Here is a 12387-nt window from a genome sequence, read left to right as displayed (position 1 = left end):
GCTAATTCCAAACAGTAGTGTGCTCGAGCGCACTCGTGCCCATCATCTAGCCATCAGCGCGCACACGCCTGCATCGAAAGTGGAAAGTGCATGCTCAAGTACGATCGAGCGCACCTAGTGTGTGCTCAAGCGCACTTGTCTGACCTGGTAGCGCTAAAACCCTAAAATAACATTATAAATATCATTTTTTCCATTGTAAATGAACGGAGAGGCACGCCAGGGGCGCCGTTCTTTGTCGTTTTCGTGTTTTCAGGCCATTTTGTCACTTTAAACTCGAATTATTTTGTAAGTTCTTTAATTTTAATGAATTCATTCAGTTTCTTTATGATTCTGTTATCATGAAAGGCTAAATCTTCAACTAAGGTTGAAGATGAAGCCTCAGTACTGATTTGTTTGCACATCTTTATGTTTTGTTTGTACAATTCCAACCTTTAATGTAATGTATGTTCATTTCAATTCAATTATGTGAAAAAATTGTGACTGGTTGTTGTTTATAAATTGTAAAGCATTGGATATTCATTGTGTTTCATCCGACGGATACATTACACCTTTTGATTTAAATTGGATACCATTGTCTTTCATTAATCAAACGGATACATTGGATGCTTTTGATTTAAGTTGGACATGTTTTGTGATTTTTACAATGGATGGATTCATTGAATCTTTCAATAGGTTAATTTTATGAACATTAGAACATGCATAGGATTTTATTGAAATTCGGATGTATGAACAAACATAATGATGTGTGCTTTGATTTGGTGAGTGTGAATTCTAAAACCTTAGCATTTATCTTTCGATTAATTTTATTTGTTTTGTTTCCAATTTCAAATTCACAAACAATTTGGAACTAGGTTAAGATAGAATTAGTTTAGATAGAAATTGATTTTTGCAACGCAATTCCCTATGGATCGACCTCGCACTTGCACACACTATATTGCAAACGACACTTGCGCTTGCGAGTAATTTTAAATTTGCATATCACATCACCCAAAAGTATTAGTTACCATGAGGACCCACCTAATCTTGCAATAAGTCCTCGATCATCACCGGGATCAAGTCCTCAACAATAACCGGATGATTTGCAGTAATCATCTTCTGCTAAACTATCTATAACAACAAAGATATACATATAGGGACAAAATATGAAAAGAATACAAGGGTATGTCCAATGACTTAGTGAGTATAAATACCATGATGAACCGGTAATTAAATGGTAAACTCAGTTGTTTATAAACCATATGCAGCATTATGATGTGACAGTTTATCATGGATGCAATATAGATATAATATATATTGCAATATAAGAATCATGTCATAGTTCAAACAGTCTGATCTACCCGAGATATTACTCATTTCTAGCAGAGTTGGCGTTGTCCCAAGGGACATGTAATACAATATGTTAAGTGCCAAAATATTCATATTTTAGTCCTTAAACTTATATGTGTTAATTCCTTAGTATTGTTAGTTTGTACTATTTTACTTCTTTCTTGTATTTTTTTTGTTTTATAGGTTTTTGGAAGAAAATAAAGAGTTTCCGGAAAAGTTCCAAGCTTAAAGGGCAAATTGGGAAGACCTAGAAGATATGGTTAAGTTTAGCCAATCATGGTTAACTTTAATCAAATAAAGAAAAGGATTAAATCGGAATTTCTCAAATTAGAGTCAAAATTAGATTGGATTCTGCATATGTCTCAGTATTTTGACCATAACTTTCAGTTCAAATATCCGATTGAAGTGATTCAAGTGGCATTGGAAAGCTAGCTCAAAATGATAAAAATAATTATGAAATAGAAATTTCCTAATTCGAAGCGTTGCAATGCCAAAATCACCTCGAAATATAGGAACGCAATTCTGAACGAATCCTATTCCGATTTGGACTTGGGTTTTTCTTTATCCTAATTGGACTAGGACTTAAATCTCCAAATTTCTAAGGATTACTAGGGCTTCTAGGACTCTCCTAAGCCCTATAAATAGACCTCTAAGCCTCACAATTCAATATACAATTTCAAGGAGACAATTTTGGGGAAAGGAATTGGAGGCTACCTCTTGGAGCGGTTTTTGGTTCTTTCTTTCCATTTTCTTTTCTTTTATTTTAATTATGTATAACTAACTCTTTAGGAGGGCTAGATTGAAGCCCTAATTATATTTATTTAATATCTCAATACTGACACCTTTGTAATAATCATATTGTGTTGCTTAATTTGATTAATTCATGTTTTGTTGAATTCCTCATATGTATGTGATTGGCCATTATATGCATGTGGTATGGACTAGTTAACTAAATCAATTTGGATGATCGAGTCATGGGTTTAATAGAAGTAACAAAAGAAATCCACATCGGGTTCTTGGATTAATTAACATGGGGAACTGGGAGTAGACACCCATACCTTAGGCCTCATATGTTCGTCGATTTTCACAGATTTATCATTTCTTAAAAAACAACGTAGTAGACACCCATGTTAAATCCTTTAAGAAAGAAAAGAATTAGAGTAGACACTCATGCCTAATTCGTTGCTTAATTAAAAGCTTAAGGAGTAGACACCCATACCCTTAGGTTGGCAAACATTAAGTACTTATAGTATGATTGGATCATTGGCATATTGTTATATTATCTAAGTATAATTAGTAGTGGATATGAAAGCCCTACCTTTACCTTTCATTTATCTTTATATCTTTTTATTTCTTTTTCTCAATATCAATCTCGTGACTATTTTGATATTTTAATTAATTCTAAATAAAATCAACAATCCTCGTGGGATCGATCTCGTACTTGCTGCACTATACTATTGTTTGATCTTGTCCACTTGGGAGTAAAACATACTAAATATTACCTATTAATTTAGGTAATATTTAACACAATACAATACTGATGCCCTGGATATTGTATCCTACCATCCATCACTAGTAGCCCGACTAAGTCCGACCAAGTCCGACCTTGGGTGGCTCACGCTACAAATGATGTACGTCCTATAGTGACCAACCAATCAAACATAGCTCCACCGGTCACGAAAAATCCTTGGATCCAAGGCCCATATAAACACACACACATTTGACCATAGAGTCAACTTATATAGTAAGCCTATGGCTGTTATCCCACTCGTACTAGTATACCATGTCATACGATACAATTAATCTTATCTATATTTTACATGCATGCTTTTACAAGTCTCATCATTTGATTATCTTGTTCATCAACATATGTTTTCACAAAATAGAGTTTTCAATAATCCAAAATGTATTTCATGTGAGTTGTAAATACGCATGTTTGAAATATATAAAATAGTCGTACATTGCGGGAAAAGTAACAGCTAGTATTCATGTGAGTTTGTACTCACTTGTGTCGTAAGGTTCCTCCATAAAATCCTCTTGAGGCTTCATAACCTCGAAATTAGAGAAGAGACCTATCATTACTTCTAAACTTAAGCTAAGCAAGCCTTAGACCTAAATATGTACAAAACAGAAATTATGCCTAACCATTGAAAGTTCGGTCAAAGAGGCACAAATGTTTGGCCACGACATCAAACGTTCGGACAGAGAGGTGCGAACGTTTGGTGCTGGGCAAAAAACCCATTCCAAACCAAAAAGCTATTAAACCACCTTTAAGCAAGTCTTAAGGCCTTATCATGATCTCTAACAAAATCCTAACACAAAATAACATTTCTATGCAGAAGAGACTACATCTAATAACATCAAAACTGTTGTGCCAAATTCTACCTAAATTAATAGATAATATTTAGTACGTGTTACTCGCAAGTACACAATATCAAACGATAGTATAGCTGGCAAATACGAGATCATTCTGACGAGGATTGGTAAATTATGCTTAAAAATAAATTCCCATTTAATTAAACATATAAAATTCAATTGTCACGATTGAATTTAATATAAAATAAAAGTTAACAAAAACTAAAAAGGATTAGGGTTTCGATATCTACCACTAATTAGACTAATTAAGATAACAATAAGCCAATGCGCCAATTATACTGGTATATCTAATGTTTGCTAACCTAAGGGCATGGGTGTCTACTCCTTAAGCTATTGATTTTCCTAAGCAACGAATTAGGCAAGGGTGTCTACTCTAATTCTTTTCTTTCTTAAAGAATTTAGCATGGGTGTCTACTAAGTTGTTCTGTAAGAAAGCATAAATCTGTGAAAATCAACAAACACATGGGTGTCTACTCCCAGTTCCCTATATTGATTAACCCAAGAATTCGACGTGGATATCTTTTGTTACTTTTATTAAACCCAGGACTCGGCCATCCAAATTGATTTAACTAACTAGTCCATACCACATGCATATGTTGGCCAGACAAACACATATGAGGAATACAAGATAACAGGTATTAATCAAGTTAAATACACCAAAATATAATTGTAGCAAAGACACCAATATTGCAAGTATAAATAGACATGATTAGGGCTTCAATCTAGCCCTAAATAAAAATATAAACTACATAATGAAAATAAAAGGTGGAAGAGAAGAAAACCCAAACTCCTTTTGATCTAGCCTTCAGTTCCTTTCCAGAGCTTGTGTCTCTTTTCTCCACACTTATTCCTAGAACCTAAGAGGTCTATTTATAGGGTTTAGAGGTGTTTTGCACTAGTAAACCTAGGAAATTTGTAGGGTTTTAATCCTATTACAAGTGGGACTTGGAAAACCCTAATATGGAAAGAATAGCATTCTGGCCGCCTCTGATGTGTCACCTGTGCACGGGTGCAATCGATCGCAACCCATGCGCTCGATCACACGTCTACGATAGAGACCCTGCTGTTGTGCGCAAGATCGCACATGGCCACTTCGATGCTCATCCTCTCTAGTAATGCGCTCGATCGCAGGGAGCCTGCGATCGATCGCACTGTTAGGAACTCTAATTTTTCCCAATTTCTCTTTTTGAGCCCAATTCTTTCAGATTTACTTCATTTTCTTCCAAAAGCCTACAAAAGCATAGAAAACACAAGAAGGAACTAAAATAACACAAATTAACAATATTAAGGAATTAACACACATAAGTTTAAGGGCTAAAATATGGATATTTTGGCACTTAACACACCCCCAAACTTACATATTGCTAGTCCCTTAGCAACACAAAACTAAAAACAAAATGAAAAACAAAAAGATAAATCCATATTTCATGGGATGTACGATTGCATTTAGTAAATGCAACAAGCCTTTTAAACCCTTAGGAATTCCCTAGAGGATGAGTGAAGTCTCGTAAGGGTTTTCTAGAAATGTTACCCACAAACATCATGCACAGTTCATGTTATTCAAAAATTATGGTATCACTCAAAACCATGATTCTCATTCATTAGCAAGCTTAAAAAGATAAACTCCATCTTCATAATGAATTGGAATTTTAAAATTTAATCACTTACAAAAGACATGCTAAGACAACACAAGTTTGAAACAGTGTAAAGTGAACTGGCACATAAATATGAAGCTTCCAATTATTTCCAATGTCCAATGTCTAAATATCTCAAAGTTCACTGAAATCCCTATTAGAATGAATAATAATGGCATAATTTTCTTTTCTTGTATTCCTTTGTTTTTTTTCCCATCAGGTTGTGCAATGCTTGGTTCCCTCAAGCTTTCTAATTGACCCATGTGACGAGTGTTAAGTCAATGACTCCCAAACCAGATGGTTTTAGGGCATTAGGTGTAGAGACACCCCTAGGACTTACTAACTCAAGTCAAAAAGGCTACGGAACCAAACTAACCATGACATTAACCAAATCCAAATTCTTCACCTTTTGATGTAAACACTCAATGCTTTGAGGCAAGAGGTCCAGTTACTCAGTGAAAAACTTATCAATGATCATATTTTTTTTTATTTTTTTTTATCACATATATATATGCCAAAGTATCCATCTAATAAATCATCCAGTTTCACCCAAGACCTAAAAACACACACATCAGACTTCATGTCATACACCACAATTGATGTGCTAATGTTCTTATGTAAGATCAGATCAAACATGTGAATTCTCAACTGTCCTAAGCAAGTAACCAACTGAAAAACTCAATTATTAGATCATGTGCTCAAAATTTTAAGCTCACCAATGAAATCATATCACAATTTTTAAGATCAATCAAAATTTTAAAACAAACATGAATATGTATATATATTTGTTTTACTTTTTTCCACAAATTTTCTTTTTATTTTCACAAAATAGAAATAAAAAACTTGGACAAAGTGTGTGTAAAATGTTTCCATACCCCCAAACTTAAATGACACATTGTCCCCAATGTGTCTATAACATGGAAAGAATTTACCCGGGATATGGACTAAATTGTTTGGAATAGCATAGCTCATAGCACACCCCCAAACTTGAATTGAAGCACACTTGTCCCTACAAAATAAAACACTCAAGCAAATAAAAAGGAAACAAAATCAAAATTAAAGACAAACATAAAAATAAATTGAAAAAAAAAAAATAAAAAAAAAAAATAATGGGATAAACTATGGATTGCCTCCCATGAGCGCTAAGTTTAACATCTTTAGCTAGACTATTGTTCTCCCTTTATTCTCTTATCTCTGCCCTAAAGAAGATGCTCCCGGATTGGGTATTGTTTGGGATGGGAATCCACCTTGTTTTCTTTCACTCAGTTCCTTAGCCATTTGCCCCATTTGGACTTCCAATCTTTGCATAGCTTGCTCGGTTCTTTGTATTGCTTGATCAGTTTTTGCATTGATTTGTCTTTGATCATTCATGAATTCCCGTAACATGCTCTCCAAGTCATTCTGCTTTGATTCTTGGCTTGGTTGGCTTGCTTGTTGGTAGTTCCTTTGCTGCCCTTGATTGTTTAGAGTATTCTGATTGTTACTCCATGAGAAATTAGGGTGGTTTCGCCACCCTGGATTGTAGGTGTTGGAGTAGGGATTATTCTTGGGAGGATAATTGTTTTGTCCCACATAATTTACTTGCTCTTGATCTGCAGATGAGTACAAGGGGCAAGTCTCAGTAGTGTGATCAAAATGAGAACATAAAGCACATACCTGAGGTTGCACGGCTTGTTGACTAGGTGAGACATTCTTAGCAGTCATGGCTTTGACAATCATATCCAGCTTCCTTTCCACAACAGCCATCTGATTTCGGGGTCCACCACTCATGTTCACTTCATACATGCCATTGCTCTTTACTCCTTGCCTCCCTTTGGATGAGAATTGTTGGGAGTGCTCACTCAAAGTCTCAAAGAGCTCTATGGCTTCCTCACTGCTTTTTTCCATCAGCACATCTCCACAAGCTAAATCAACAATACCTTTGTTAATATCATTTAAACCTTCATAAAAAGCTTGTACCATCTTGAGGCATGTTGTGATGTGGACACTTAAGAAGCAGCGTATTGAAGTGATCCCACGCTTCAAAGAACAGGTCTCCATCTTTTTGTTGGAACGATTCAATCTCCCTTCTAAGCTGCCTTGTCTTTTGAGCGGGGAAGAACTTCTTTAGGAACTTGCTGGACAACTCTTCCCGAGTATGAATAGACTCTGCAGGCAAGGAATTCTACCATAACTTAGCATTGTCTTTTAAAGAAAAAGGGAATAAGACTAACCTAAGCCTTTTCGAAGTTAGGCCTTGAACATGCTGAAGTTTGTAGAGATCAAAGAATTCCATAAGATGCAAGTTAGGATCTTCAGCAGTTGTGCCCCTGAAGTGAGTTAATGCATTGAGTATCTACGGGGATATATAATAATTGCCTTCCACCTCCGGTTGATATGCTATGCATGATGGCTGGTTGGGGTTCTTCAGAATGAAAGCCTACTTCATGTCGAATTGGTTGCGGATTTTCTGGCAGCTCTTGCATTGTCTCCTCAACTTCTTCTTCTTCTTTTGTGTTAGAATTGTCTTTATGCCCTTGTCGAATGGTCCTCTCAATTTCTGGATCAAATGGAAAGATGGTTGAGACTTGAGATCGACGACCTTGCATAAGAAGAATTTTCCCTTGTGGTCACAACAGCTTTAGTACTACTGTGTGGACGTCCTCTAGAACTGCACTCTATCGTAGGGTAATGCGCTCGATCGCACTGCGCTCGATCACACTTGGTCTCCGCGCGATCGCAGTAACAGAATGTCGGGTGCTTCAAGCTGAAACAGATCAGAAACAGAGAAGTAAATGGACAACTAAAAGAAAATTATTTTTACTTTTGATAAAATATAATTAAAAAAAATTAAAATAACAAAAGGCAAAATAAAAGAAAACAGAAAAAAAAAAAAACAAAAAACAAAAAACAAAAAAAACAAAAAAACAAAAATAAAAATAAAATAATAGAAATACAAATAAAAAATAATGAAAGCAAAATTGAAATTAGCAGCTTCAGTACTACTGTCTGGCTGTGCGCTCGATCGTAGTGCATTTGCGCTCGATGGCACAGCTGCGCTCGATCTCCCTGGGATGGGCACTCAAGCGTACTATCGCAAAACGTAAGCATATAAGGCTCATGGGCAGTAGTGCGCTCGATCGCAATGAGACTGTGCTCGATCGCACTATAGCAATTTAGATGAGATTTGCGAATAGCAACAGGAAGGAAAAACAAAAAAATCAGAAACAGAAAATAAAAACAAATAAAATTAAAAACTAAAAAAAAAAACAAAGGAAGAAATAAATAAATAAATAAAAGAAACTAAATTAAACTAAAGGAAAAAAATTTCTAGGCATGATTTAACACAATCCCCGGCAACGGCGCCAAAAACTTGTTGGGCCAAATACTACTTAAATTAATAGATAATATTTAGTACGTTTTACTCGCAAGTGCACAAGATCAAATGATAGTATAGCAAGCAAATATGAGATCATTCCCACGAGGATTGGTAAATTATGCCTAGAAATAAATTCTCATTTAATTAAACATATAAAATTCAATTGTCACGATTGAATTTAATATAAAATAAAAGTTAAGCAAAAACTAAAAAGGATTAGGGTTTTGATATCCACCACTAATTAGACTAGTTAAGATAACAATATGCCAATGCTCCAATTATACATGTATATCTAATGTTTGCCAACCTAAGGGCATGGATGTCTACTCTAATTCTTTTCTTTCCTAAAGGATTTAGCATGGATGTCTACTAAGTTGTTCTTTAAGAAACTATGAAAATCGACAAACACACGAGGCCTAGGCATGGATGTCTACTCCCGGTTCCCCATGTTGATTAAAACAAGAATCTGGCGTGGATATCTTTTGTTACTTTTATTAAACCCAGGACTCGATCATCCAAATTGATTTAACTAACTAGTTCATACCACATGCATATGTTGGCTAGACAAACACATATGAGGAATACAAGAAAACAGCTATTAATCAAGTTGAATACATCAAAATATAATTGTAGCAAAGGTGCTAATATTGCAATCATAAATAGACATGATTAGGGCTTCAATCTAGCCCTAAATAAAAATATAAACTACATAATGAAAATAAAAGGTGGAAGAGAAGAAAACACAAACTCCTTTTGATCTAGCCTTCAATTCCTTTCCAAAGCTTGTGCCTCTTTTCTCCGCACTTATTCCTAGAACCTAAGAGGTCTATTTATAGGCTTTAGAAGTCCTTGTTGCACTAGTAAACCTAGGAAATTCGTAGGGTTTTAATCCTATTACAAGTGGGACTTGGAAAACCCTAATATGGAAAGAATGGCATTCTGGCCGCCTCTAACGTGTCACCTGCGCACGGGTGCGATCGATCGCACATCTGCGATCTGACCCTGCTGCTGTGTGCACGATTGCACATGGCCACTTCGATGCTCATCCTCTTTGGTAGTGCGCTGAATCGCAGAGAACCTACGATCGATGGCACTGTCAGGAGCTCTAACTTTTCCCAATTTCTCTCTTTGAGCCCAATTCTTCCAGATTTACTTCATTTTCTTCCAAAAGCCTACAAAAGAATGGAAAACACAAAAAGAAACTAAAATAACACAAATTAACAATATTAAGGAATTAACACACATAAGTTTAAGGGCTAAAATATGGATATTTTGGCACTTAACAAAAACGTTAACCCAAGCTTAAGGCCAATAACATAACTAAAAGCTTAAAACTACCAACTAAGCTAACCATGAAAAGAACTTAAACATCATAACAACTAAGTAAGGAACAAGCTAGGATTAGAAGATTATCTCCTTGAAGCAAAACCTTCAAGAAATCTCCCATTCTCCTTCAAGAACTCTCACACTCACTCTAACAAGGGTTCCACAAAGCAACAAAGGCGAAATAAAGCTTAAGGCTCGAGTGGGGAGTGGTATTTATAGGGCTGGAAAGACTGCGGGTGTACATCACTGATCGTTCAGTACTTAGGGTCAAACGTTCAGTATACTATTACACAGTTTTTCAAAGTTCCAGGCGTACATTTGGTCATTATCCAGCACGTTAACATTGGTCAACGAAGGTTCAGTGTAGTCCCTTGTCGAACATTCGGTGTACTGTTTTACCCAATGGTTTCTTGGTTTAGGATCGAATGTTCGGTACTTTCTAGTGAACGTTCAATGGTGTGCTTCCTATCGAACATTCGATACTTTCCAGTGAATGTTCAATGGTGGGCTTCCTATCAAACGTTCGGTACTTCTTAGTGAACGTTTGCAATTGATTTTTTCAACAATTTGACCAATTGCGCAGTGTTCAGTAAAACAACCATAACTTTTGCTACGGGTCTTGAAATTGCATGTGCGACCCCATTCTAGAAAGCTCATTCCGAGACAAACATCATGGTATCCATTCCAATATTTTTTTGAGTGTCTTCTTAGGATTCAATAATATAAGATTTCCCTCTTAAGACGGTGTTTCTAATGGTTTCTTGTCCTTTAGAAATTATTCTTTAACCTTCACACTGTAATATATCTCATACTTATTATCCTAATCATTACCATTCGGTACTTCTGTCAAAGGTTCAGTGCAACAGTAAATTGTTTAAAAAGTCCAAGGTCTTACACTTTACCAAATGAGAACCAAACCTTACATCATAATTAGAGTGTACTTAACCCTAATTTATTTTTGTGGTATTACAGAGTCCAACCTCGGGTGACCAACGCTACTAATGATGTACATCTTGTAGTGACCCGCCAATCAAACATGGTTGAGTTGGCCACGACACAACTATTGGATCCAAGGCTTATATAACACACACATTTGACCATAAACTTAACATGTATATTAAGCCCATAGTCGTTACCCCACATGTACCAATGTGCCATGTCATATGATGCAATTAGTCTTATCTATCTTTTACATGCATGCTTTTACAAATCTCACCATGTTCATTATCTTGCTTAAGCAACACAGGTTTTCACAAAATAGAGTTCATAGTAGATCAAAAATATATTTCATGAGAGTTGTAAAAATGCAGGTTTGGTGCACATAAATTTTCGTCCAATGCAGGAAAAGTAACAACAAGTATTCATGTAAGTTTGTACTCACCCGGGTAATATCTTTCCTTCAAATAGTACTATGAACTTCCACTTGCTCGTAATATGTTAAAAGACCTATCATTAGTCCTAGACCTGAGCTAAAATGAGTCCTAGACCTTAAATTGTTCAAAAGAGAGTTTCTACTTGACCATCAAACTATGACGCCCCATGAAAATCAATTAACTGGTAATTGACTCTATGGTTCGTCTCCCAGCCTTAGTCCTCTCAGAACAAGACTCAAGGATCTCATCATCTCCGAATAGAGACTACAACGAAAATTTTTTAACTAGGGGATAGAGATAGCAATAATTTTAAAACCATAATCACAGTAACTAAAGTAAATATAAAGCATCATAACATAACTGGATCTCCAAATGTATTGGTCAGAGGCCAGTCACCAAAGTAAAAATATGTGCCAAGAGAATTGCTCTGCAAATAATAAGGCCTACATTTAACTAAATAAAGCACAAAGATAATCTCTAGCAACTCCATGCGAACAGACCCATCGTCATCCCACATTGACTTTAGCCACATAGGGTCCAAGTCCTCAAAAATGATCATGAGTAAATCTGTCATAACCACTAGGTGCTTCACCAGATCCATCCTCAGCTAACCTAGCTAAACTGCATAATTATACATAATGGAGGGGAAAGAATAAAAGGGTACGTCCAATGCTTTAGTAAGTAAAAATGCACACAATGTACATGCCATTTGAATGATGAACTCAGTTGTTGATAAATCTATGTAGCATTGTGACATGAGAGTTATACATAGATGAAATATAGATATAATATACATGTTGTAACTATGAGAATCAAGTGATAGTTCAAACTGTAAGGTCTACCTGAGATATTACCAATTCTCAATAAGGTTAGCACTATCCGGAGGGACCTGTAATACAATGTCGGTTCCCCGGCCATTGTATGCTACCGTTCATAACACTAGCAGTCCGACCAAGTCTGACCTCGAATGGGCCACGTTACTAATGATGTACAT

Source organism: Corylus avellana, chromosome ca10 (assembly GCF_901000735.1).
Source record: "Corylus avellana chromosome ca10, CavTom2PMs-1.0".
In the NCBI taxonomy this organism is placed as follows: Eukaryota; Viridiplantae; Streptophyta; class Magnoliopsida; order Fagales; family Betulaceae; genus Corylus; species Corylus avellana.
Note: the sequence above shows the minus strand (reverse complement) of the source record.